This window comes from Engystomops pustulosus, chromosome 11 (assembly GCF_040894005.1).
Source record: "Engystomops pustulosus chromosome 11, aEngPut4.maternal, whole genome shotgun sequence".
NCBI classification, from domain to species: domain Eukaryota; kingdom Metazoa; phylum Chordata; class Amphibia; order Anura; family Leptodactylidae; genus Engystomops; species Engystomops pustulosus.
The window spans coordinates 33,609,478-33,633,439 of NC_092421.1; the positions used below are offsets into that span (position 1 = coordinate 33,609,478).

The following is a 23,962-nucleotide window of genomic DNA, read 5'->3' on the forward strand; positions in this document are numbered from 1 at the left end:
AGTTCAAAGACAGGACATTAGTCATAATGCGCTTTTCCTTCTGTGTTTAGATCTTAATCACAGAATTCCCAAGCATGACCAAGCCTACTGCAGTGAGGGAGCAAACATCTCAAAGACTTCCAATTACACAGAAAGTGGTATTCCAGTGGCATCCGGGAGAGATCTGTGCACTTCTTGTCTACAGATAAGAAATGCTAAGTTTCCGTTTCATTCCGATGTAATTTAGACGTATTGTTAGATAAAGTCATACGGAATCGCTGGAAAGGAACTAAAAATGTTTTCCCTTGAAATACTGTGGGCTACCTTATGAACAGAGAAGGAAATTCATGTCATCACTTCTTATATTACTTATATTCAAGGGAATCTCAACCTTTTAACACCATTCAATCTACAGGATGAAAATTTTCTGCTGAGAAATTTCATAATACATCTTTACAATTTTCTATCCTATTTTCTATCTTTGTGAAAGCTAAAAAAAAGGACAACACAGGGACCCATTATAGTCAATGCGGCTTTTCATATGTCCATTTTAACTGACTGACCTACTGTTCCTGAGAAAGAAATTATAGCAAGTACAACTTTTTTCTATTCTGCTCTGTGGTCTCTGCCATGTAAGGACTCATGCACACCACATTGGGGCTTATTTAATATGGGTTTTACTCACTTTTGTTGGACTTTGCACCATTTTTGGGGATTGCACGGCTATGACAGGTATTTAATAGGTGTCTGCGCTGGGATTGTGTCGCGCACAATCGGTTTCTATTGCAGCTGCGGTGGCTTCCATGTGACACAAGTTGGGGGGCGTGCCATCGAATGATCAGACTGATTCGGACCGAGCGCGGGATTTAACTTTCAAATTGTGTCGCAAGACAATGCACTTACATGCACCAGGAAGAATAAGGTGAACTCCGTCGGACCTGAGAGGGAAAGCGACACATGCACAATAGAAGGCTTTGGGAGGCCATCAACTAGCCACAGTTTTATGGCTAGCTAAGAGCTTCTGCACATGGTCGTGTACATGCGGCCTTAGTGTGTGAGCCTACACACAAAAACAGACGGCAAACGGGAGATTCATTACGCCTTCTCTTCCAGAAACATACATTTTCCTCTGTCGGACAGTTTCCCGGAATACACGACCTGCGTGCCATTTTCAGCATGTCAGGGTGAGGAGCATGCTAGGGATGGGTAGGGGTGTGAACACCTGGACTGCTGGATTTACTATAGATGATTTACTATAGATGGCAGGTCTGAACTGGTGGAGTTTATGCCCAATCTACTAAGAAACTGGACCCAGTCTTAGTGAATTTCCCACACTGTGTCCTTTGCACAAAACTTTTAACAGTGGAACATAGTAAATAAGGTCCATCAAGTCCAACCTATTAAGAAGAAGGCAAAATACCTGCAAGACTGATGCCAATTGGTGGTCAGAATAACTCTTTGGCCTGTGTGTGAATGCAGGCCCCAAATAACAAGCCATGTGCCATTGTTTATGGTCCATCTGACATGTCAATTGGAAGAGACCAGGCAGATCATGGCGGTGAGAATAACTGTCCGGATCAACAGAATCTGTGGATAACATATGGATGTAACATAGATAGATTGAACTGACAGCAGTCCTGACCGTTTCCACAAAAACTTCCAGTACAGGCTAGGAACCATTTGTGGACATTTAAACTGTAACTGTTAATAACTCCTTGACACCAATGCCTTTGTTTTTATGTTTTTGTTTCCTATCTTCCTTCAATATATGAGCACAGACAAACTTTTAAAACTTAGTTGACAGCACCTAGAAGCACTTTTTCACTAATGTACAGCTTCAAGTTGCCTTGTCTGTGGTTTGGAGAAGGTACCTGTTTCTCCCTGTGAACGTGGTACACAGTTGAAGAAGGTATTATAAATAGTACCAGGTATTTACTAATATTCGTTTGCAAAGGAAAAATGACAAAGGCACATAAAGCCAAATAAAGGCGGCTTAATGCTCATATTTGCATAGTATATACAGAAATACTATTAATCATATCTTTTACAGATGTAAGGAGGGAATTTATCAAGAGATGAAGCGCCATGTGCCAGTCTTGATTAAAACCCGACCCCTTTTTCTGTGGAACACGTCGGATGTAAGAAGAGGCTCTGAATATTACTATGCCAAGTCCACCTTTGCCTTTCTGTGTCATACCTGAACGAGGGTTGCGGAGAGGGAAATATCTGCCATAGTACACCTGATAAATGCTCCTCAATGAGTCTAAGAGATGTACTTTGAATTAATGCAAAAAATTTGATTATTTTTAACATATCTTCAATGAAAGACTCATTATTTCTATACAAAGTCATCTCTGAGAGCTGGCACCTGCAGTAAGCCTCGGCGAGGATAAATCTAAGCGTGCACCTGGAAAGGAAGGAAAGTCGATATTACAGTATCCCTGGCCAGGCCTCTTTATCATTAGATAAATGACTTGCACTTGTTCTTTGTGTCCGCTGCAGTTGTTCAGAATAGATCCAAGGATTGCAGGAGCGGTTACTTTCATTACTTGCACTAGTCCTGCTCAATGGTACAGAAACTAAAGTCAATTATTGCAACCGGCCAAAAAAACGTCAGCATGCTCCGGGCCAAAAAATACATTTGCTTTTTTCTTTGGTTCGGGTCAGCAGCCTGATTTTTTGTTCTCAGAGTTTGTATTAGATCGCTAACAGGAGCCTAAACATAACAGCTCACTTACAGATTATAAGGAAATTTGCTAAATATATTATTATATGGTACTAGCTGTAGCTCCCGGCGTTGCCTCTCTTTCAGTGACTGTCTCTCACTGGCAGTCTCTTTCAGTGACTGTCACTGGCAGTCTCTTTTAGTGACTCTCTGTCGCTGGCAGTCTATTTCAGTCACTGTCGCTGGCAGACTCTTTCAGTCACTGTCCGTCGCTGGCAGTCTATTTAAGTGTCTGTTGCTGGCAGTCTCAGTGACCATCTGTCGCTGGCAGTCTCTTTCAGTGACTGGCTGTTGCTGGCAGTCTCATTTCAGTGATCGGATGTCGCTGGCAGTCTCATCTCAGTGACTGGCTGTTGCTGGCAGTCTCATTTCAGTGATCGGCTGTCGCTGGCAGCCTCATTTCAGTGACTGTCTCTGTCCCCGACTGTCACTTTGTCTATAGGGAGATTTATCAGAAGTGTCTGAGAGCAGAACTGCTGATCATAGCTCAAGTTTCATTTTTGCACAGCTGTTTATAAAATTACAGTTGATCTCTGATTGGTTTCCATGGGCAACTGGAACAGTTTTACCTCAGACATTTCTGACAACTCTCCCCCTATCTCTGTATCCCTATCAGTCTTTCCTCCAACATAAGTGTCTTCTACCCATTGCCTGTAGTAACCAATCAAAGCTCAGTGCTCATATAAATGACCTATGGCAGAACAGCAACCAATCACGGCTCAGCTTCCAACCGCCACAGCAGCAACAGCAGACAATGTCTCCTGTATACGGTGGCTTATAGTTGTATTCTGAAAAACCCAGGGTGGAAATTTCGGTTCAAAATCTGGTTTGTGACATTCCCTGAGTCACAGGCAATGTCTGTGCAAAATTTGGTGATTGTAAACGCAACGGTACAGATTCCTTTAGCAGACATACATGCATACACACACACATACACTCAACTTTATATATTAGACTAGCTGTCGTTCCCATCATTGCCTGGTATAGTAAATAACTGCTCTTAGCTGCAACAAAATAGAATATGTTATCAAAAATATTTTGTATCTATAGACTGTCTCAGACAGTCACTGACACTGTCTGTCTCTGGCAGTATCTTTCAGTGACTGTCCCTGGCAGACTCTTTCAGTGACTTCTGTCTCAGGAACTCTTATTCCAGTGACTGTCTGTCTCGGACACTCTTATTCCAGTGACTGTCTGTCTCGGACACTCTCATTCCAGTGACTGTCGCTCTCGGGCACTCTCAATCCCGTGACTGTTGGTCTTGGGCACCCTCATTCCAATGACTGCCGATCTTGGGCCCTATCATTCCAGTGACTGTCGGTCTCGGGCACTCTCATTCCAGTGACTGTCGGTCTCGAGCACTCTCATTCCATTGACTGTCTGTGTATGACACTCTCGTTCCAGTGACTGTTTTAACTCAGACACTTCTGATAAATATCACCCTATGTCTGTATCCCTATCCATCTTACCTCACATATAAGCGTTTCATACTTATTGCCTATAGTAACCAATCACAGCTCGGAGCTCATATAAATGACCTGTGGCAGAACAGCAACCAATCACGGCTTCCAACTGCCACAGCAGCAGCAGCAGCAGACAATGGCTTCTTTATATGGTGGGTAATAAGTGTATTTTGGAAAGTGCAGGGTGAAAATTTGGGCTCAAAACCTGGACGTTCCCTGAGTCACAGATAGCAGCTGTGCAAAATTGGTGACTGTAAACGGGATGGTGCAGATTCGTTTAGTGGACATACATACATACATGCACACGGAGATCACATGACCCTCCACCTGCAGCCATTTTATGGTCAGGAATGTCTGGCTAATGAGGTAAAAGACAGGAGGCTTCACCTTACATATAAAGAAATCAGAGCAGAACTAATAATAGATGTATATTGGTAAATTACCTAATATTCTGCCCCCCACCCTACCACACATTACAAAAAAAATCTGAGGTACTTGCGGTGCTTGCATTTAGAAACTTAAACTTAACATATCCAGCAAGGTGTGTGCTCTTGATAAATTCCCCACATGGTGAACAGAAAAGTTATAGTTGTGTCTACATAATGGGCATCTGATGTGTGAAAGCTTTGTATAAAAGGCAGATACATAGAAAACAAAATATAAGAACAATTCTTTAGATTGATGGCTCTCACAGGGCAGAATAATATCGATGCCATATAATGAACCAGGTTTAACTTGTATTTAAAAAAAGTAAGGCCTACAGAGATGTCAGAGTAAATATATATATATATATATTTTTTTTTAAGGACAATCAGAATAGGGGTGGGAAATCTTGAGGTCTTGGAGGATAAAACTAGCTGGCCCTAAATGTGTTCAGATTATTTTGGCCCAGAATATATGGCAACATAAAATAAATAAATACACCATACAAAATGAACACAGCTGGAGTCTTATTATCCAGAGATTACAGCTGTCTTCAGCTTAATATTATTCATATTCAGTGTGTTAGTTCAGGAAACTTTTTTGATGAATTTGCCAAGTTTAAAATACTTCAGTGTTAGAATATATAGGTGTCAGGATCAGTGGATCCTCTGGACCACCGCGGCAGATGGAACTAGCCGACACCTGGGACTGGAGCCCAAGCGGCACCTGGTTTTCACCAGAGCCTGCCGCAAAGCGGGTTGGACTTGCTGCGGCAGGATACCACTAGGTCGTTCCACAGGTGCGACTAGCCCGTGGTGGCAGCCGAGGTCGAGGTACCTTAGCGGATGACAGTCTCGTAGTCAGGTCCAGGCAGGGTCAGGGCAGGCGGCATAGATGCAACGTCAAGTCCAAGTCCAAGGTCAACAATGGGAGGTCCAGGCAGGTGGGAGCGGGAACACAGGCACACGGAACACAGCAACACGAAGGAACTCGGGTAACACAGGAATACACAGGAACGCAGGAATACACAGGAACGCAGGAATAATCGCTTGGAAGCTTTCTCTATGAGGCACAAAGATCCGGCAAGGCTTGCAGGAAGAGGCAGGCTTATGAAGAATTGGGCAATATGGCCAGCGCCAATTAATGGCGCGCTGGTCCTTTAAATTTGGAGAAGGTGCCTAGCAGTCGGGGACACGCGCGCACAGCAGAGGGGAGCGAGCCAGGAGCCGGGACGGGTGAGATGCGCTGGCGGGGGCAGGGCGGCACGGGTGACAATAGGATTATAATATAACGCTATGTCATTTAAATACTGATAAAAGTAGAATAAGTTGGTGTTATATATAATGCCTTATGGTGAATAAGGCATGAAAAAGTCCAGGCACACAACACAAATTTTGTGACTTTCTGACCCCTTTGAGCCACTGGTGCCACTTATTAAATAGTTGGCTCTGCAGGACACAAGGCAGGCCATGGCACAGACACTCTGCACAACCAACTTCCGGAGCCGGAGTAAATTTCAATTTCAGCAAACAAGTTCTGGGCCCGTAAATCAGGGCCGGCTTTAGGGGGAGGCAAACTGGCATTTACCCATGGAACCCTGTCCTAAATGGGCCCCCTTCATGTGGACTTTTGTAGGCCCCCCTCTTTTAATACCCCTTGGTTGAATGCGGGCGTGAAAATGCTGATCTCCTGTCTATGTATCTATCATCTATCTGTCTAGTTATCTATCTCCTATCATTTGTCTAAGAGGGGAAGGGAGGGGATAAGTAATGAAGGAGGAGAGGGGAAGGGAGGTTATTTTACATACAGCCCCATTACACCCTATGAATTCATTAGATACAGCCTCCCTCACCCCCATGGATTCATTATGCACAGCCTAATGTGGGTCCCCCACCAGCTCTGGGCCCCAACACTTGCCAGGACTTGCTTTTAAGGTACAATTTTAATACTAAAGCAAACTTTTAACTTACATATTAAGATTTCATACAAATTCTTCAATTTTAAATTGGAAACCGAGATAATGCAGCTTATGGACACTGTTGATGCCATTTGACTAAGGACACACTTTCCATGTAAACCTATACTAAGGAGGTTTTGCATTTGGCTTGTCACATACATGGAATAACTGTCACTTGGCATCGTCACAGAACTCCCATATATGTAAGTAGTTGTATGAGCTTAGCATAACTTTAATAAAAAGAGGGAGATACTCTGCAGAAAAATGGCTTCTTCTGAACAAAGGACTGGATTGTTAATATAAAACATGACCATTCCCATAGCTGACTCAAGTCCTTTTCTTTAGTCCAGTCTGGCACTGATGCTCACTTATAGCACCAGTAAGGAATAATATACATGTGATCATATTAAAACATATCAACATTTAGAGTTTCTGACAGATGAGGTCTGGACTTGTGATGTGTCCTCCTTCAAAACACCCCACTGCAGTTTACATTGTGCTCCGTAATTGATGCAAATAAAACACCAATAAATTAGTTGCAAAATTGTATTCAAAAACTTCACTGTAAAAGTGAGCTCCGTTCATAATCATATGGCATGTAACCGTCTTTTTGAGCTACTCTCACATATAGTCAGTTGTATATCACGAAGAAGCCATCCGATGCGGACACACAATGTGGTCGTAGTGCACGCCTGCTACATTTCGTGGCCCTACAGGCACCTACCATAAGCATTGACTAATGCAGTAGACTGCCAACTAGTGTGAAAGTGAAGGGTACAAAAAATTAAAGCTTACAAAGTTAAAGGTCTCTCAAAAAAAAGATTCATTTGGAATCGAAACGTTGCAATTTTATGCCTGATGATGCTATAATAAAGACGACTTGGAATTGAACCGTACCGAGTGCTGTGGCTTTCTCCACTCTTAGGTCTCTCAAAAGGTCACACATAAAAATGACAGTTCAACTTGAAAAAAGTCTTCTAAGTCAATGACATTAATAGAAAGATGTAAAAGTTACTGCTTTCGAAATGTCTTTCCAATTTATCTTTACCCTGGTAATGGGTCTCTGTATTTTTAATTTATTTTTTAGTGGGTGTTTGAGGGTGAAAAATCTAATATCTGAGTCTGTGTCGACTTTATTTTTTTAATTTTAAAGTTGCACAAAAGTCACATTTTGTGAGCTACCCTTTCTAGAAAAAATTTGTGAATTTTTCAAACGTCAACATCTGGATTCCAAATGCAATAGTATAAAGCTAGGCCAGGATGAACTTTGCTGGGCGAGTAAAAAAGTTTCATCACAACCAAAAAAGTCACAAATATAACATAAAAGTATAAAAAACAAAGATAAATGACCCTCAATGGGGTCTTTTTTATTTAGTTAGGACCCAAATGTTTGAGTCTATAGGGTGTTTGTGACTTTTAACTAAAAAGTTGCACAAAGGTCTCAAACTCTTCTGCAACACATTCTAAAGTTTTTTCTACTCCGGTTCAGGACTGGAGTTTATTTGCAACTTTTAAACCAAGGTTTGCTCCAAAACTGTGACATTTTCATACATCCACATCTGGATTTTAAATATATATCAGGCACAACACCGGAAAATTCTTGCATGGCAAATTATTTCAAGTGGAAAAGTCGAAAATTTGGGTGCAAAAATATCAAATGTGCCAAAAAATAGCCGAAAAAATAAGAGAAAAAAAAGAGAAAATTTTAAGATAAATGACCCCAATGTGTTCGACAAATCATTTACTTTTACAGCTTATTCATTGCAAAAGAATGTAATGCAAAAAAAATCTGCAAATAGGTCAAATCCCTTTGGAGTTAATAGTAACTTAATTTTTAAGTTTACTAAAATTAAGTTACTTAAAATATTTTATTTTGCAACTAAAAACAAGTGTAATAAAGTTATTTGCTTCTAGCCGATATGAGAATGGGTTACACTTCCTCCTTATGTATGAGAATAGTTATAGACTGTGATATATATATTTCGGAACAGAAAATTGGAATAAAAATGTACATACCTGCTACATGAGCTGTAAATTCACTCTTTTATCATGGGAAAAGATGCACCTGCAAGTTGAAGAAAAAAAGAGGTCAGAATAGCGCACACAGCTGCGTGTCTCATATTCAGTGTTTCTGCCAAACAGCAAGTTCCTATTCAGAGCAAAGTTACACCATTCAGCTAGCATAAAAATAGTCACTAGGCTGACGTTGAAACCCTACTTCCTGCCTTATCACGTTAACCCACCGCGGCCGCTTTCCTCTGCATTAAGCTTATAGCCCTCTGCTAGACACTCAATATTTATGACTTGTCTTAAAAGCTTTCTGTATGTTTGTGCATAGACAGCAGCTTCATGATAGTCATCATCTTCAATCTACTATATATATATATATATATATATATATATATATATATATATATATGTTCATATACACAAGTTGCTATATATTTTTGGCACAGAATTCATGCAAATGTTTATGCAGATTTTTTAGTTCAGTCATTGACTTGATGAAGATCCAGATGAAATGTGTAGCAGAAAATGTATGAATAATTTGCAGAAAAGATCCTCTTTATGTACATGTGATCTGTAAGACTAACTGGTACTCTATTACATTGCATATTTCACATATAAAAATGCATGTATAATGCAGACTTTGTGCATCCTCCCCTTAGATTTTCCTATTGTATACAGACTATGCCTTATAAAATCACATACAGTAGAGCAAAGCCTGTGCCGACACTGTACAACAGTACAGAGTACAGAGAAGACAAAGCCGCACTGTAGTTATCCAATCCTCCAAATGTGGGTGCAGTGATTCTGGAGGTCGGACTCAAAAATTCAACATCCAAAGAATTAAATGGAACTTTTTTACAAACTTTATGGAGTTTGAATGTGGCTCTGAAACATTCCTCTTTAACATTTGGTTGAATAAATTAACATTTCACTTTTAGTAAAGCTGGATTAATCTGAGTTGCTTGAATCCTAGGACCAACTCTCCCCAGGTCGTTGCTGATATTTGCATCATTTCTTTAACATTCAACGGTAGAAAAAGAAATCCAACTTTCTTTTATCTTATCTGTGCAGAATGTGTAAACAGTTGTGTATGATGAGTTTGGTAATATGGTGTTACATACACATAACTGAAGCGGCCTCCTTATCTTATCTTTACCTGATGTCTTACAGGCACTCCACATTTATTTTTAACCATAGCTTTCTCAAAAAAGTTTCAAGTAAACAGTTAATTTTGCGATTTAGTAACATTTTGTGTAGTCAGCCAAACCAAAACAGCATAAATCTAGGCTACCAACAAAAAGTCAATGCCAAGGGAAAAAGATTTGCCAGCACAAAAACCTGTAACATTAGCATTATTAATACATACAACCCCTAGTTACAAACGGACCTCTGGATGTTGGTAACTTACTGTATTTTATACCCAGGCTACAACGATCAGCTGTAACAGTTATCAAATGTGTCTGTAATGAAGCTTTATTGTTAATCCTGGTTCTTAGGACAAGCCAACATTTTTAAAATCCAATAGTCACAGAGACCAAAAAATTTTTTGTCTGGAGCTACAATTATAAAATATACAGTTCCAATATATATACAAATTCAACTTAAGAACAAACCTACATAAAATATCTTTTACGTAAGCTGGGGACTGCCTATATATCTATTATAGGCAAACTATCCAAAGTTCATATTTTCATGATATGTATTGATGGCTAAATGCACTGCATTGGAAGATGCACACAAAGCATAAACCTGCACCCTATACACAAAGCATGACCATTCATTATGCTGGAAACCAAGGAATAAGCCAATGGCAGATACATCAGCATTGGAACAAATGGTTGACATTGGTAAAACCCATTGGGACCAACATTTTCTGCCCTGGGTGTCAGATTCTTAGCAGACATGGCATGTAAAAGTATCAATTTTTGGTGCAGCAGGGTATGGAACAAAGAGATCTAGGATAAGGGATGCATTGGCCATCAAAAAAATGGTGATGGTCATAGCTGAAATCTCCACTACACTGACCGAGCGTTGTGGTAGGATCACTAAGAGGTTGAAATCTGTTAGTAATATTTGCATACTTGGTACCAATCATCAAGACTGGTACACAAAATGGCAGTCTTAATACATGTGCCCAGATACCCCCACACTTTCAGGATCAGTCACCTTTCTAGTATTGCTTGACAGTAGTTTTACTGGTAACTATTACCACCTTTGCTAGTAGACTGTATTATTCATTTAGTGTTTGCATACATTACAGATTAACTGATGTAGGATTCATACTAGGCAAAAGACTACAGAAACAGAACCATGCTGTTCTTGCCCTCGGACAAGCAGCAGCCACATGAAGGACATTGTACAGCAGAAATGAGCAGTGCTACTCTAAGACAGTTTACAGACAGTAAAACACTTACTGGAAGCAGCAGCAGTCTTTCAATATGTAGCTGTTTCCATGTTCTTTTTCCTACCCGATCAGTGAATTGAAAGTGAACAACACAAGAAAGAAAAGCTTCTTGCCTTTGCTCTTAGTTATTGATTTATGTAAAATGTCTTTAAACGATAGCGTCTCCGCAAGGTGGAGGACAGACACTCATTTCATCTAAACTTGTTAAAGATAAGGATTTTTTTTGTTTATAATAAAACTATATTTGATTTAAGAGGCTAAAATTCTATTATTATGAAAGAAATCAGACACTGTGGACTCAATAGCGATATTGTTTCTGGTTATCTGGGCCATGCAAGTCTTATGATCAAGATTATGCTTATTATGAGGACATGATCAAGAATGCAGTGTTTGATTATGAATTATGTATTTTTAGAGAATCATAAAAGCCCTTTGTATAAAGTGGTTACATGTCCTGTTAGGATTCATGTGACATTTGGTACATTTTTAGCCTAGGCGTGTCCAGTACATTATTGTTCTTACATATTGCTTATATGATACTAGTCGTCAATATTCATCTGATTGAATGGTTGTCCTAAGACACTCATTAGTCCAAGAATCAATATCGGGGACCGGTAGATTGATCATTTCTACTAGCAAAGGAGATCTCTACCGGTTGCAGATTTCACAGACGTCTGCACTGCTTCATGCCACGGCTAAGGCTGCTATTCAGATCGTGCTATTGCTTTGCTGTTGCAGTGCCCCATTATTTTTATGACCTGTTTAATGTATTTTTTTAGGTTAAAACTAACTTTAAGATTATTTACGTATCCTCGTGTAATGAATCTAAAATACTAAATGAGCCATTGTTTATAGGACTAGAATAATTAAGTTATGGAGCCAAGTGGAAGGATATAAATGATATAAATGACCTGAGTCGCAAAGTAAAATGTTATAAAAAACAAAACAAACAATCAGTATTTTATGCCTCTCTGCTCTTCGTTCTACTCACATATTTTAGTGCCTGGGAGTGCATTGCTATATAATGACAATCGTCCACCTTCCAATTCACAGGGAATATTGTAGTTACATAAATGCTACACTAGTTATAAAGGATATAAATACACTTTGCATGGATGATTTGTTTCACAGAGTATCACTAAGTATCTTATGGCCCAAGCAGTACAGATTTAACATCCCTTCTACAACAGTTGTCTGGCATTGAAGGAAATGGCAATTATTTTTGCGACAACCCCATCTCCACGCCATGTGGGCATGAGTGGGCTGGTGGGGGCGTTTCTGCACCGTGCAGAGGCACTTGCTAAAACCTACAAACATTCACACCTGAATTTTACAAAAACTATGCCAAATTGGGCCTGGCATAGTTTTACCCATCAGCACAGTCAACCGGCTGATACATCAAGAGGTGTAAGACTCTTGATGTATCTGCCGTGCCAGGGGGGGTAGTGGCTTGCATCATCTCTCTTATTATAATTACTTCAAATGTAATGCTTTTCTAGGCCTTATACACAATGGAGAAAATATCTTGTCAGACACAAGTGCCAATTATGACCAGACAGTCTTCTGCACCAGATTTATCACGGTGTCTGATGCTGGAAAACAAATCTGCCGTAGTGTAAGACTGTGGAGTCATTTGCACCGTAAGTCTACGATAGTCTAAAACAAATACAGCCATCTCACCCGATAACCTTGTGTGGATATCCAGAGTTTCCAATGGTGCTCGACTAGAAAATCCAGGTCCGCTAGACATAACCAGCACAGTATTCAGCACTCCGTGAACACTCCCAAGGATTCTAAAATGTTGGTTTCTTTATCCCGATTTACAAATCACAAATCCACAAGAAATACACATGATTAACGTGTTATGACGACTTGCTTCTTAGTCATGATCATGTGTTCATCGAGAGCTGAGTACCATGCTTGTTTTCTGAATTAGTCTACGTTACTCCAGAAAACTGGGCCAAAATCTTGATGCAAGGACTTTTTACCCATTCCCTTTTGTCCACTGTCTTAAGTAGTCCCTATGGAATTGTTGGTAATGCACAATGGAGTCTCTTGAGCAGACAGGGTCAGCCATCACCTACTAGAGATTATTTCAAGAAGTAGAGATGTCAAAGTCTTGATCTTTCTACATCTGGGAGAACACGGACCTCTCCTTACAGATTGTCTTTCTCCCCCATTTAAAATGTTAATGTATGTTTAATTATTACTCCTTTTACTATCTTCACATGAACTAAGCAGTGACATTAGATATGTATAAGAAAAGCTGGTGCAGGAAGTTGCTCATCTGAGGAGAACTAAGCAACCCCTTCCTCTTACTGACTTTTGGAGTGTTCAGGTCAGTGCCCAGCTATCCAGTGGTAATGCATGGCTTTATACTTGCTTTATGAATAGACCAAAATCAGTTATTTATTATTAAACCTATTTTATTAATTTTGTAAAAGATAATAAACCTCACAGCCATCAATTTTCATGGCTAGTTGGGGTGGCGCCTGTGCCTCCTTGTATGAGGACACCTCTGGACACTGTGACAAACAAAAGAATAAACATTGGCTTGTTTATTGTTGGGAAATTTGGCAAAATTTGTATTGAATTTAATAAATTATCTATAGTAAAATTAAACAAATGTAGAAATCTCACCATGAACTCCGTACAGGTATTAAAGTGAAGTTAATATACGAATATATATTCTAGATCACATCCGTCATTTGCAATACTATTCTATTGGCATAAGAAGCCAAATAATAAAGCAAGTACACTGGATGCAGTACAACCCTGTCAGGGAGAAATATGTGGCCATGTTTGGGTAAAGTCATTACTACAGTCTTATAAGGCAACTAAATCCCAGTGAGTTTTGTCTGGCTATGTGTGTATGAGGAGCACATTGCACAAACATTTATCTGCTTACAACTGGAGGCAGTCAAAGGAGAATTCACATAACTATTGTTGAACTCCATAATATTTTCAGCAAAGTAATAAATCTTACCTAAACCTAATTTATAATAATACTATTATATGTGTAGTGCAGTATGCAACTCATGCAACTCCTGTAAGGAGCTTCTATAGAATTACCAGCAGAAGGTCCAGACAAATGTCTGTCATCACGACTTTATTTCTCTTGTTATCTATGTAAATATAGTCACATGGGCTCAAAGCAAGGACAACAAATCAAAATCTTAAATACAAAGAAATATCACCTTATAGCACAGCAGAAAAAAGCTTCATAAACCTTACTAAGACATTCTAATTCTCCTGGGGGTAGTCATAGCAGGGATACAGCAAATGTTTAAAGGAGTTGTTAAGGGTCAGCAGGAGACATAAAAATAACAAACACACTATAGTCAACATTCTCTGGCAATCCAGTCTAGCATGGCAGTGCCCATCACGCCGGCCTCTATTTGACAGACTGCAGGTGCAGGTGTTGCCTGTTGATGCTGGGCAACCATTGAGCCTGTATACACAAACAGGGGCCGGTGGTAACAGGGAGTGTGCTGGACTGGACCGTGGAGAGAGGTGTGTGTAGGGTGTTTGTTATTTTACATTCCCTAGTGTTCGACCCTTTATTTCACATATTGATGGTTCAGCAGGGTGTTGGTACTCAATGGCAGCTGGGAAGAATGGGCAGTAAGCTTAAGGGCATCCCTTTTTTCTCAGTATGTTATCTGTGATTTTTGAGGACAGCGTACTGACCATCTTATTTCAGTTTTGCGTTCACATCTGTTTCTTTTTAACGGCTTAGTTTCCAATTTGAGACTGCATTCACACACATGTATGGGGGACGTATATACGGCCGACGTATATACGGCCGATATACATCCCCCATACACTTCTATAGGCTCACGGCACCCTACGGGAGCGGTAGGGTGCAGCACATGTGTGGCATCGTACCGCTCCATAGCCTGGGAAAAGATAGGACATGTCCTATCTTTTCCTGTATTACGGCGCCGCGGGCATATGTCGCTATGGAGAGGGGCGGGGGTGAGCGGCGCTCACTTCCTCCTCCTCTCCCCGCGCTGCCGTGTGCCCGCCGTGCTATGGTGCGGCGGGCACACGGCAGTGTGCATGTAGCCTGACTCAGTTTTATTATTGTCTTAGCTCCTATAACTCATTGATGGTCAGTGTAAATCTCCAGAGTGTGGGCAGGGATTCTCTAAGCAGACACATCATGATCCCTGTAGTGCTGTGAGATGATGTGAGCTGTCTGTAATTGGCTGAACCACAATGGATACAGCTGGATAACGCATGGCAGGACATGACATCAGAGAAGAGGGGTCTCCCTGAGGTGAGTATGAATTTTTTTCAGCATAGTCCTTTATAACTGGAAAAAAGCCATGTATACTTTGCATTACTTTAAACTTTGGTTACTATACAGAAATCTTTGCGCTGTGATCCCCTTAGGACTTCAATTAATGTTGTTCCAATTACATAGTAGCTCCAATAAAGTTCATCTTGTAGAGAGAAAGGAGCCATAAGTGATCTATTATTTCAATGTACTGTGCACTGTGAACACATACTGTACATAGAGGTTCTATTACATCAGCTGTTTATGTAGAAACGTTTGAATGTGTTATTTGGTAAATTAAAATGGGACCTATGAAAGTCCCTTAATATCACAATGTGATGATTATAGTTGGTTCATTAATTTTCAGACATAAAGTTTCTAATTTTGTAGCATTCTGCCAATATTGTTTCTTAGAACATAAAATTATATGGCTGTATTCATGAAACAGAACAGGAAAACAAAAAATGCAGAATAATAAAATACAGAATAATATTGTCTATATGCAGACGTAGCAGATGTGAAGCAGAGAATAGAACTCTCTAATCAGCTGCTATTCTGCCCAGAGTCAGACCCTTAGCAAATGCACATCTTATCCTTTACGTAGGGGATGTGGTTTTTATGGGAAACCCTCTTAAGATAATTTTGTTACCCAAATTTAGCACTGCTCCCCGCAGCATCTTCAGACGCCCTTGGCCTATGTATCATGGTCTATATTGGCGCTCCTGATCCAGGCCCCACAGTCCTAGAGCCCATACCCATGCACCAAATATTACTGCCAAAAGTGGAGGAGGTTGGCTTGGTGTAAGATTTTGGAAAAAGAGTTCAGGAATAGTTGAGAGGAGAACATTGCATGTGGACAGTCTTAGGATGGTTGCCCAGAAGCAAATTCAGTCCAAGAAACTCACTCCGTGCACTTGCAGAATTTCTCAGACCAAACCTCAAATCACAGAACTGATTTCATCATGTCCATTCAGTCCAGTCATTAGAGGTCTGGTCTGGAAAATCCTAGCAAGTGCTCAAAGCGAGTTTTTGGACAGAAGTTGCTTTTGGGTAACCGACCGTACAAGTACACTTAGGCTACATTCACACGACCGTATGATTTCTCCAGTCCCGTATTTACGGGCCGTATATACGTGACGTTTTTCATCCGTATGCAGCACGTATGTAACCCATATTTTATACGTCCCCATAGACTTCTAGGGCATACGGAACTGAAATACGGGAGAAAATAGGACATGCTCTATATTTTTATACGGCCAGTATACGGTACGGTACGGAACGGAGTTAACAACGGCAATATAAATGGTCAGACGTATTGTCCATTGAAATGAATGTGGCCGTATGTAATCCGTAAAAAAACGGTACGGTACGGATACGGACGTTTTCATACGTCCGTGTGAATGTAGCCTTAGTGTTTCAAATGCAAACATTAAGGGGTATTTGTCAGGGCCGCTGTGCTAGGACACTGGTGTAGAAGCCCTGAAATATTCGTAAATAACAGTTTATTGCAAGTGTTTGCAATTATTTTAACCTTTCCCCCACATCCACCCAAAGGGGGCATGAAGGGGAGTGAAGGGGGCGCAGCCGGCCAGGGAGTGGGCTGGGGCAAGGCACTCCTGCCTGTGCTGGCTGTGGTGGCTGGCTGTGCTTATTCCTATGCTATGTAGGACTTGCGTAGAAATAAACGCTGTGCAGCCACCCACCAGATACATAAACCCATTGGGGGTGGTTCATCACTGCTTCTACACCAGTTTTCTGGTGTAAAATCTGTAGATATGGCAGCACGGTGGCTGAGTGAGTAGCACTTCTGCCTTGCAGCGCTAGGGTCAACATCTGCAAAGAGTTTGTATGGTCTCTCCGTGTTTGCGTGGGTTTCCTCTGGGTACTCCGTTTTCCTCCCACACGCCAAAACATACAGGTAGGTTGTTTAGATTGTGAGCCCCACGGGGACAAGGACCAATTTGACATGCTTTGTGCAGTGCTGTGTAATCTGTGTGCGTTATATAAATAAAGAATTATTATTATTAGAATAATTGCAAATTCTTGCCGGCAGCGCAGGGAATGTGAAAATCTTGCGCATGTGCCTCCTGGCTCGCTGCCTAGCACAAGATTTGAAAAGAGATCCGGTGAACTCACTGGTTCTCAGAATACTCTCAGGTTTGAACAAATTCTATTACAGCAGAGCCTATTCTACAAATAACACAGAGGATACATGTAACATTTGTCAAGTATAGAGGACTAAACCGTCACCAAGTAAGGGATGTGTAAACGGTGCTAGTAGATGATTACACACCCAGATTTGGACAGGTCATGGGAATAAAACACCATCCTAAGTCAATTAAGAAATTCAACGACTCATGACATCTTCACTTCCTGTCCTGGGAGCAATTAAGTTCTATCCTCCGAGGGCTAAAAGTCCTGTGATATTGAATAAATGGACTTTAGAACAATTTGTTTTGTGTTTTCAGATGGGAACCTTAGTTTATTATAAAAGATAATGTTCATTTTGCGTGAAAAAAAAAACAGTCCACATAAGCCTAAAACATACCCTTTAAAATACTATATCAGAGCCAATGTATTATTTAAAAAAAAACATTTTACAGAAAAATTTATGCTTCAGCTATTTCATTACGAATACAGGCCAAATGAAGTCATTTCTAAATTTCTTTCCCATCGTTTTATCCTTTCACAGACCTTCACAGATCATTGTAATGGAATGTCAGGGTCCGTGTAATGGTTAACACTATTCTGCCCAGTATTCTAAAGAAAAGGTCCATTATAAAAAATACTGCTATTGTTGACTATCCTTAGGGAAGGCCATCACTATCCTATCCATGGTAGTTCAAATCTTACAAATTCTACTAATAAGCTACTAATAAGCAGGGTGGCTACTCTAGGCAGAGGTTGGTTAATGGTAGGACAACAACTGAAGAAACATTATTATGGAGGACAATAGATATTGGCCATATTGACTTTATACTGTGGATGTCATAACAGGAAAACAGGACTTGGCATCCCATTGGACTTGTGTTTGGCAATGTAACAATGCCCCATAATACTGAGAACAGTGGGGCAGATTTACTCACCCGGTCCATTCGCAATCCAGCGGCGGGTTCTCTGACGCTGATTCGGGTCTTCCGGCGATTCACTAAGGTAGTGCGCCCGATGTCCAACAGGTGTCGTTGCTGCGCTGAAGTCCGTCGGAGTTCACTGGAGTTCACCAGCGGTTTTTCCGAATCTGTCGGGTTTTCCGATGGCCATGCCACGGCCATTTCCGTCGCTTGCATGCCGGCACCGATGCAAAGCCTGGGGCAATTCGGTGCAAAACGGTAATATCGGGAAACCCGAAGGAAAAACGTGAATCGGGCCCTTAGTAAATGACCCCCACTATGGCTAATATTACTAATGCAATACATTATTATGCATTATATTATTAATACTTATTCAAGGGTTCTGTGGTGCAATGTAGCTCAAAGTATTGTAAGGTTCTATGCAGTATGCACTCTTGTTGGCACTAGGGAGGGACTAGTGTAGGGACTTTGCGCCTGTCTATTTTTTTTTCTTTTGGGTGTTGGGCTTGTTGGGTTTCAGCTACTCATAGCATTCTGTTGCCCACCTCTGCTTGGGACTGAAGTTTAATTGCGCAAAAAAACTTTTTAACCCAATTGCGGAAAAACTTGCGACTCATGTGTTTCATATGCATATGTCCACATCTGGATTCAAAATATTTATTTAAATGTGTAAAAATAAGAGGAATTAGAAAAAGATAAATGCTTTTCATTGAGACACTGAGGCTCATATCACAGTTTAATATTAATGTCTTCCTTTATTTGGGGGTTCTATGTAAATATTTTAGGGGGAATTGTAATGCACTAATATATGGGAGCTCCATGGTGCTATCATTTCACTGCAATGTTAAACATTAAGAGGAATTATTTAGTTGCATGCAGTATAATGGTATCCACATAGGGTGACATATTTTTAAACTGTTTGGTATAGTACTATTGGATGCCACTATCATTTTTGCAAGAATCTATTATTGTAGCATTCTGATTTTCATCTTTCCCATGGATTACAAAGGTTTATATAATCATTGAACATTATAAAAAAGAAAGTAAAAAGTCACTTAAAAAAAGTTAACTTTTGCCAAAAAAGCTAAACATACAATCATTCATGAAGGACTGAAGGTATAAATGTTATGTCTGTGTTACTTACACACATCTGAAAGTTGCCCTAATGAACTTTTAAAAAAGTCTAAATAAGTCATACGGTTTCTTAAGTCTTACTCTACACCTGCTTATTTTACTTTCCCAGCCTTCCCTGAATCCACAGCCTGTCATTTTTTCCTGGACACGTTCCTGGTATTGATGGTTGAGCAGACTATTTACAGGTACAGGATTTGGGATTTTTCTGTAAGATTAGAAGTCACAGTGATGGTTGGTGAGACAAAAAATTACACGGCTCAAAATCACCTACTCATTACCCTGTGCGCTGAGCCGCGGGGACCAATGGCATAGAAGATAGATAGATTAAAGCGCTCTGAACCTCTGAAAGGCTGTCACAGAAAACAGGCAGAGAACAAAATGTTACAAAAAAATTACAGAGGTGAGACCAAAAGTAGACAGTGTGCCAACACAAATGTATAATAACACATGTCATTTGCTATTTCTAGTTCAAAACTTCCTTGGGAAAGTATACCACAAACACTACTTTTCATAGACTTCTTGAATGTTATTTGAAGACTCGTATAAAAGAAAACCCTACACTTTAATAGGAAGGCACATGAGATGGAAACACCTCAGAGGTGATATAGTCCCTAAAAAACTCTGTGCAGCACGGAGGGGCTCTGGTAACACACTCAGAAACCCTTCAGGCTCATTAGAATAATTTTAGAAGGTTGCTTTTCCAAGAAGGATTCCATGGGTAACAAAAATAAGATTACCACAATCGTGGTGCCTGGATCTATGAGTAAGTGTCCCTGGTTTATCATCGTGGATTTTGATGGTAGATTTCCTTTAATTTTTGGGATTTTGTTGACTTTTTTGCTGGCAAATAAATAAGTAAAACTATCTCCTATTAACTGGATAAGTGATTAAAGTTACATCAGTGGCAGTAAAACTGCTGGGATACATATTGAGTGGCTATAACATGGAAGCCTTGCCTCAGTTGTTCCCAAACCTTTCTATTATTCTAGCAAAAATAATTGTGTTGGTCACATTGTATCTTGTCATCTGAATAGCTCAAAACAGAGTGACAGCATACTCCTACTTCCTACTGCACTGTGCCTCTGCGGCCATCGTGTTCCCATTACACAGAGAGCAACAACGGGGGACTTTTAATGTGTTACCGACCCATGTCTGACATGCACAACGACAAACCGGAACTTCCTCCTCATTTGTTATCACCATGCGCCAAAATAATAATTTTATTTTTTGGTGCTCATATAGTACTGCCGTGCTCCAAATATATTATGTGTGTGCCACATTAATCCATTACAGTGCAGAAACACCATGGCCAAGTCCTACGGCACATTGTGCCTAAAGTCAAAGAAAGACATTCCTTTAATTGGGTGCAGGGTGGAGCAGGAGGCGTGCTATAATTTTCAGTGGGATGTAAGTTTGTGGCGCAAGGGATAAATGATTTGGCGCACAAAGAAAAAAGTTTAGAACTGTCTCCCCATTCATGAAGTTGAAATAGACTTTGAGCTGCTCTAATTACGCTGCAAAAAAAAACCCACAAAATGAATCAGAAAAATAGAAGATGCGGAAAAGTGTTGGATTCACAAGTGGTGTCAAAATTTTGTGCCCAAAAAAGAACAAGTTTGTGTGATGCCGACAATTCAAAAATAAGGCGCAATAAGGAAAAACAAATTCCACCACTTAGTTTTCCATTTGAAAGTCAATAATAAATGCCCCACAATGACTTGCATGGGACAGTACTAAACAAGGAATCCTGTACATGTAGACTGCAAATGAGGTATGTAAGGTAAGAGTGAGCGGAAAGCCATGTTGGGAACTATGAATATGAGGGAAGATGTGCTGGTAGCTCTGAATTTAGGGGAAGGGGTAGAAATGTGCCATGCAAGGGACTGTGCAAGATGGAGTTGCCTTATGTGGGATCACAAGAACAGAGATACATCCTGCTGCTCCATTCAATGGCCAACATTTATCAAAGTAGTGCAGACTGTACTATGTGCACTAATGTACGCATGCGGCAGATTATTTGCGCGCAGTCTTCATTAACATTGCTCCCCCAGCACCACTCGGGAACTTTTTTTGGTGCACCTCTAACATAGGGAGTGTAACATGATCAAGACGCCGTAATAAATGTGGTGCACAGACTGTGCCCCTTTAGGTGCAGAATTTTGTGGTGCAGTGGACACAGTGCACCCGTGACACAAATTTGGCGCAGACACTTTATAAATACATGGGCAAGCAGTTTGCACATTCTTTTCAGTGCAAACTCAGACAGAAAACTGGTGCAAAAGCTTTAATAATTGTGGGCCAATGGTTTTAGGAGTGTAGGAAACACATTGCTCATTTTTCCCCAGAACACTCATTCATCCCCAATACGATGAAGGGGATTTTTTTCTGGAACATGTGCATGAATTGTTACAGGCCATATTCATATACACACTATCCAAGCACTAAGTAATAATAATAATAATAATTCCTTTATTTATATAAAACCCATTGTCATGTTAATCAACCATTATTTTAAATAATATGAGATGATTGATTCTAAAATTTGCACCCATGACATGTTCCTCCCACCCGTATTGTTTCTTTTTCCTTTAGTGATGTGATCATCTGTTTTGTGCCTGCACCTACGCAAACTTAAGTCTTCATCAAAGAATAACTGGATAACAACGCTCTGCAACTGCCAAATGTTGACTTTTTGTAGCACAAAACTCAGTGATTTTTTTATGTACGTATAAGTACTGTTTCCATTGCTGTATGTTTTTCAACTTAACTCAACATTGACCTCAGTGAGTGTGTTTTACATCTAGTTTTTATTCTCTTCATTTGTGACATGTGTTGGAAAAGCCAGCAGCCCACATGAGAAACATTTCCATAGCCCCTATGCACCTGCCCGATGCTAAAAGTATTATTTTATACATAAGCCGGGCTGGTTTTGTCATATCTTTTAGTCTATATAGTATGAAAGCGTGTGAATTTAGTCAGACAAGAAAGCAAAAAATAGCAAACTTCATTTATAATACTGAGATATACACTCACCGGCCACTTTATTAGGTACACCATGCCAGTAACGGGTTGGACCCCCTATTCCATGATGCGAATCTCCCGTTCCACCACATCCCAAAGATGCTCTATTGGATTGAGATCTGATGACTGTGGAGGCCATTTGAGTACAGTGAACTCATTGTCATGTTCAAGAAACAAGTCTGAGATGATTCCAGCTTTATGACATGGCGCATTATCCTGCTGAAAGTAGCCATCAGATGTTGGGTACATTGTGGTCATAAAGGGATGGACATGGTCAGCAACAATACTCAGGTAGGCTGTGGCGTTGCAACGATGCTCAATTGGTACCAAGGGGCCCAAAGAGTGCCAAGAAAATACTCCCCACACCATGACACCACCACCACCAGCCTGAACCGTTGATACAAGGCAGGATGGATCCATGCTTTCACGTTGTTGACGCCAAATTCTGACCCTACCATCCGAATGTCGCAGCAGAAATCGAGACTCATCAGACCAGGCAACGTTTTTCCAATCTTCTACTGTCCAATTTCGATGAGCTTGTGCAAATTGTAGCCTCAGTTTCCTGTTCTTAGCTGAAAGGAGTGTCACCCGGTGTGGTCTTCTGCTGCTGTAGCCCATCTGCCTCAAAGTTCGACGTACTGTGCGTTCAGAGATGCTCTTCTGCCTACCTTGGTTATAACGGGTGGCGATTTAAGTCACTGTTGCCTTTCTATCAGCTCGAACTAGTCTGCCCATTCTCCTCTGACCTCTGGCATCAACAAGGCATTTCCGCCCACAGAACTGCCGCTCACTGGAGGTTTTTTCTTTTTTGGACCATTCTCTGTAAACCCTAGAGATTGTTGTGCGTGAAAATCCCAGTAGATCAGCAGTTTCTGAAATACTCAGCCCTTCTGGCACCAACAACCATGCCACGTTCAAAGGCACTCAAATCACCTTTCTTCCCCATAGTGATGCTCGGTAGACCATGTCTACATGCCTAAATGCATTGAGTTGCCGCCATGTGATTGGCTGATTAGAAATTAAGTGTTAACAAGCAGTTGGACAGGTGTACCTAATAAAGTGGCCGGTGAGTGTACATCTAAGAATACTTCAGATAAATTCCATTTCCATTAGAGAGATAAAAAAATAGATTTACAATACATGTATATAAGAACACAGTCTTTGGTTATGTTCTCATCTCAGGTAATTCTGTTATTCTTCTTTTATTTATAGGAGAAGAACAATGTAGTTTTGACATGAAAAGTCTGCTTCTGCTCTTACCCAAAGCAGAGGGGAAGGGCTGTGCAGCAGTTCAGGAAAGAGATCTCATACATACAAGTTCAGCAACAACCATGAAATATAAATGTATTTTTCACAGAATGGTATAGTTACACCGCTCTCTATGGTCAATACCTTTCACTGTCTGCAGCTTTGTACGGTAAAAACTGCTGATAGTCTCCTACTAAGTATGGGTTTTTTAAATTGTGAATGTAATATTAAAGGAAATCTACCAA

General features: G+C 40.4%; 1 protein-coding gene across 2 annotated transcripts in view; it reads right to left on the reverse strand.

Annotated features, from left to right (window-relative positions):
* Nucleotides 1–23,962, reverse strand: part of CHST3 (carbohydrate sulfotransferase 3) — a 74,318-nt gene that overhangs the window by 23,299 nt on the left and 27,057 nt on the right. For both annotated transcript variants that reach the window (XM_072131345.1, XM_072131346.1), the window contains exon 2: nucleotides 8,564–8,612. The gene's annotated coding sequence lies outside the window, so the exon portion shown is untranslated. The remainder of the gene's footprint in view (nucleotides 1–8,563; nucleotides 8,613–23,962) is intronic.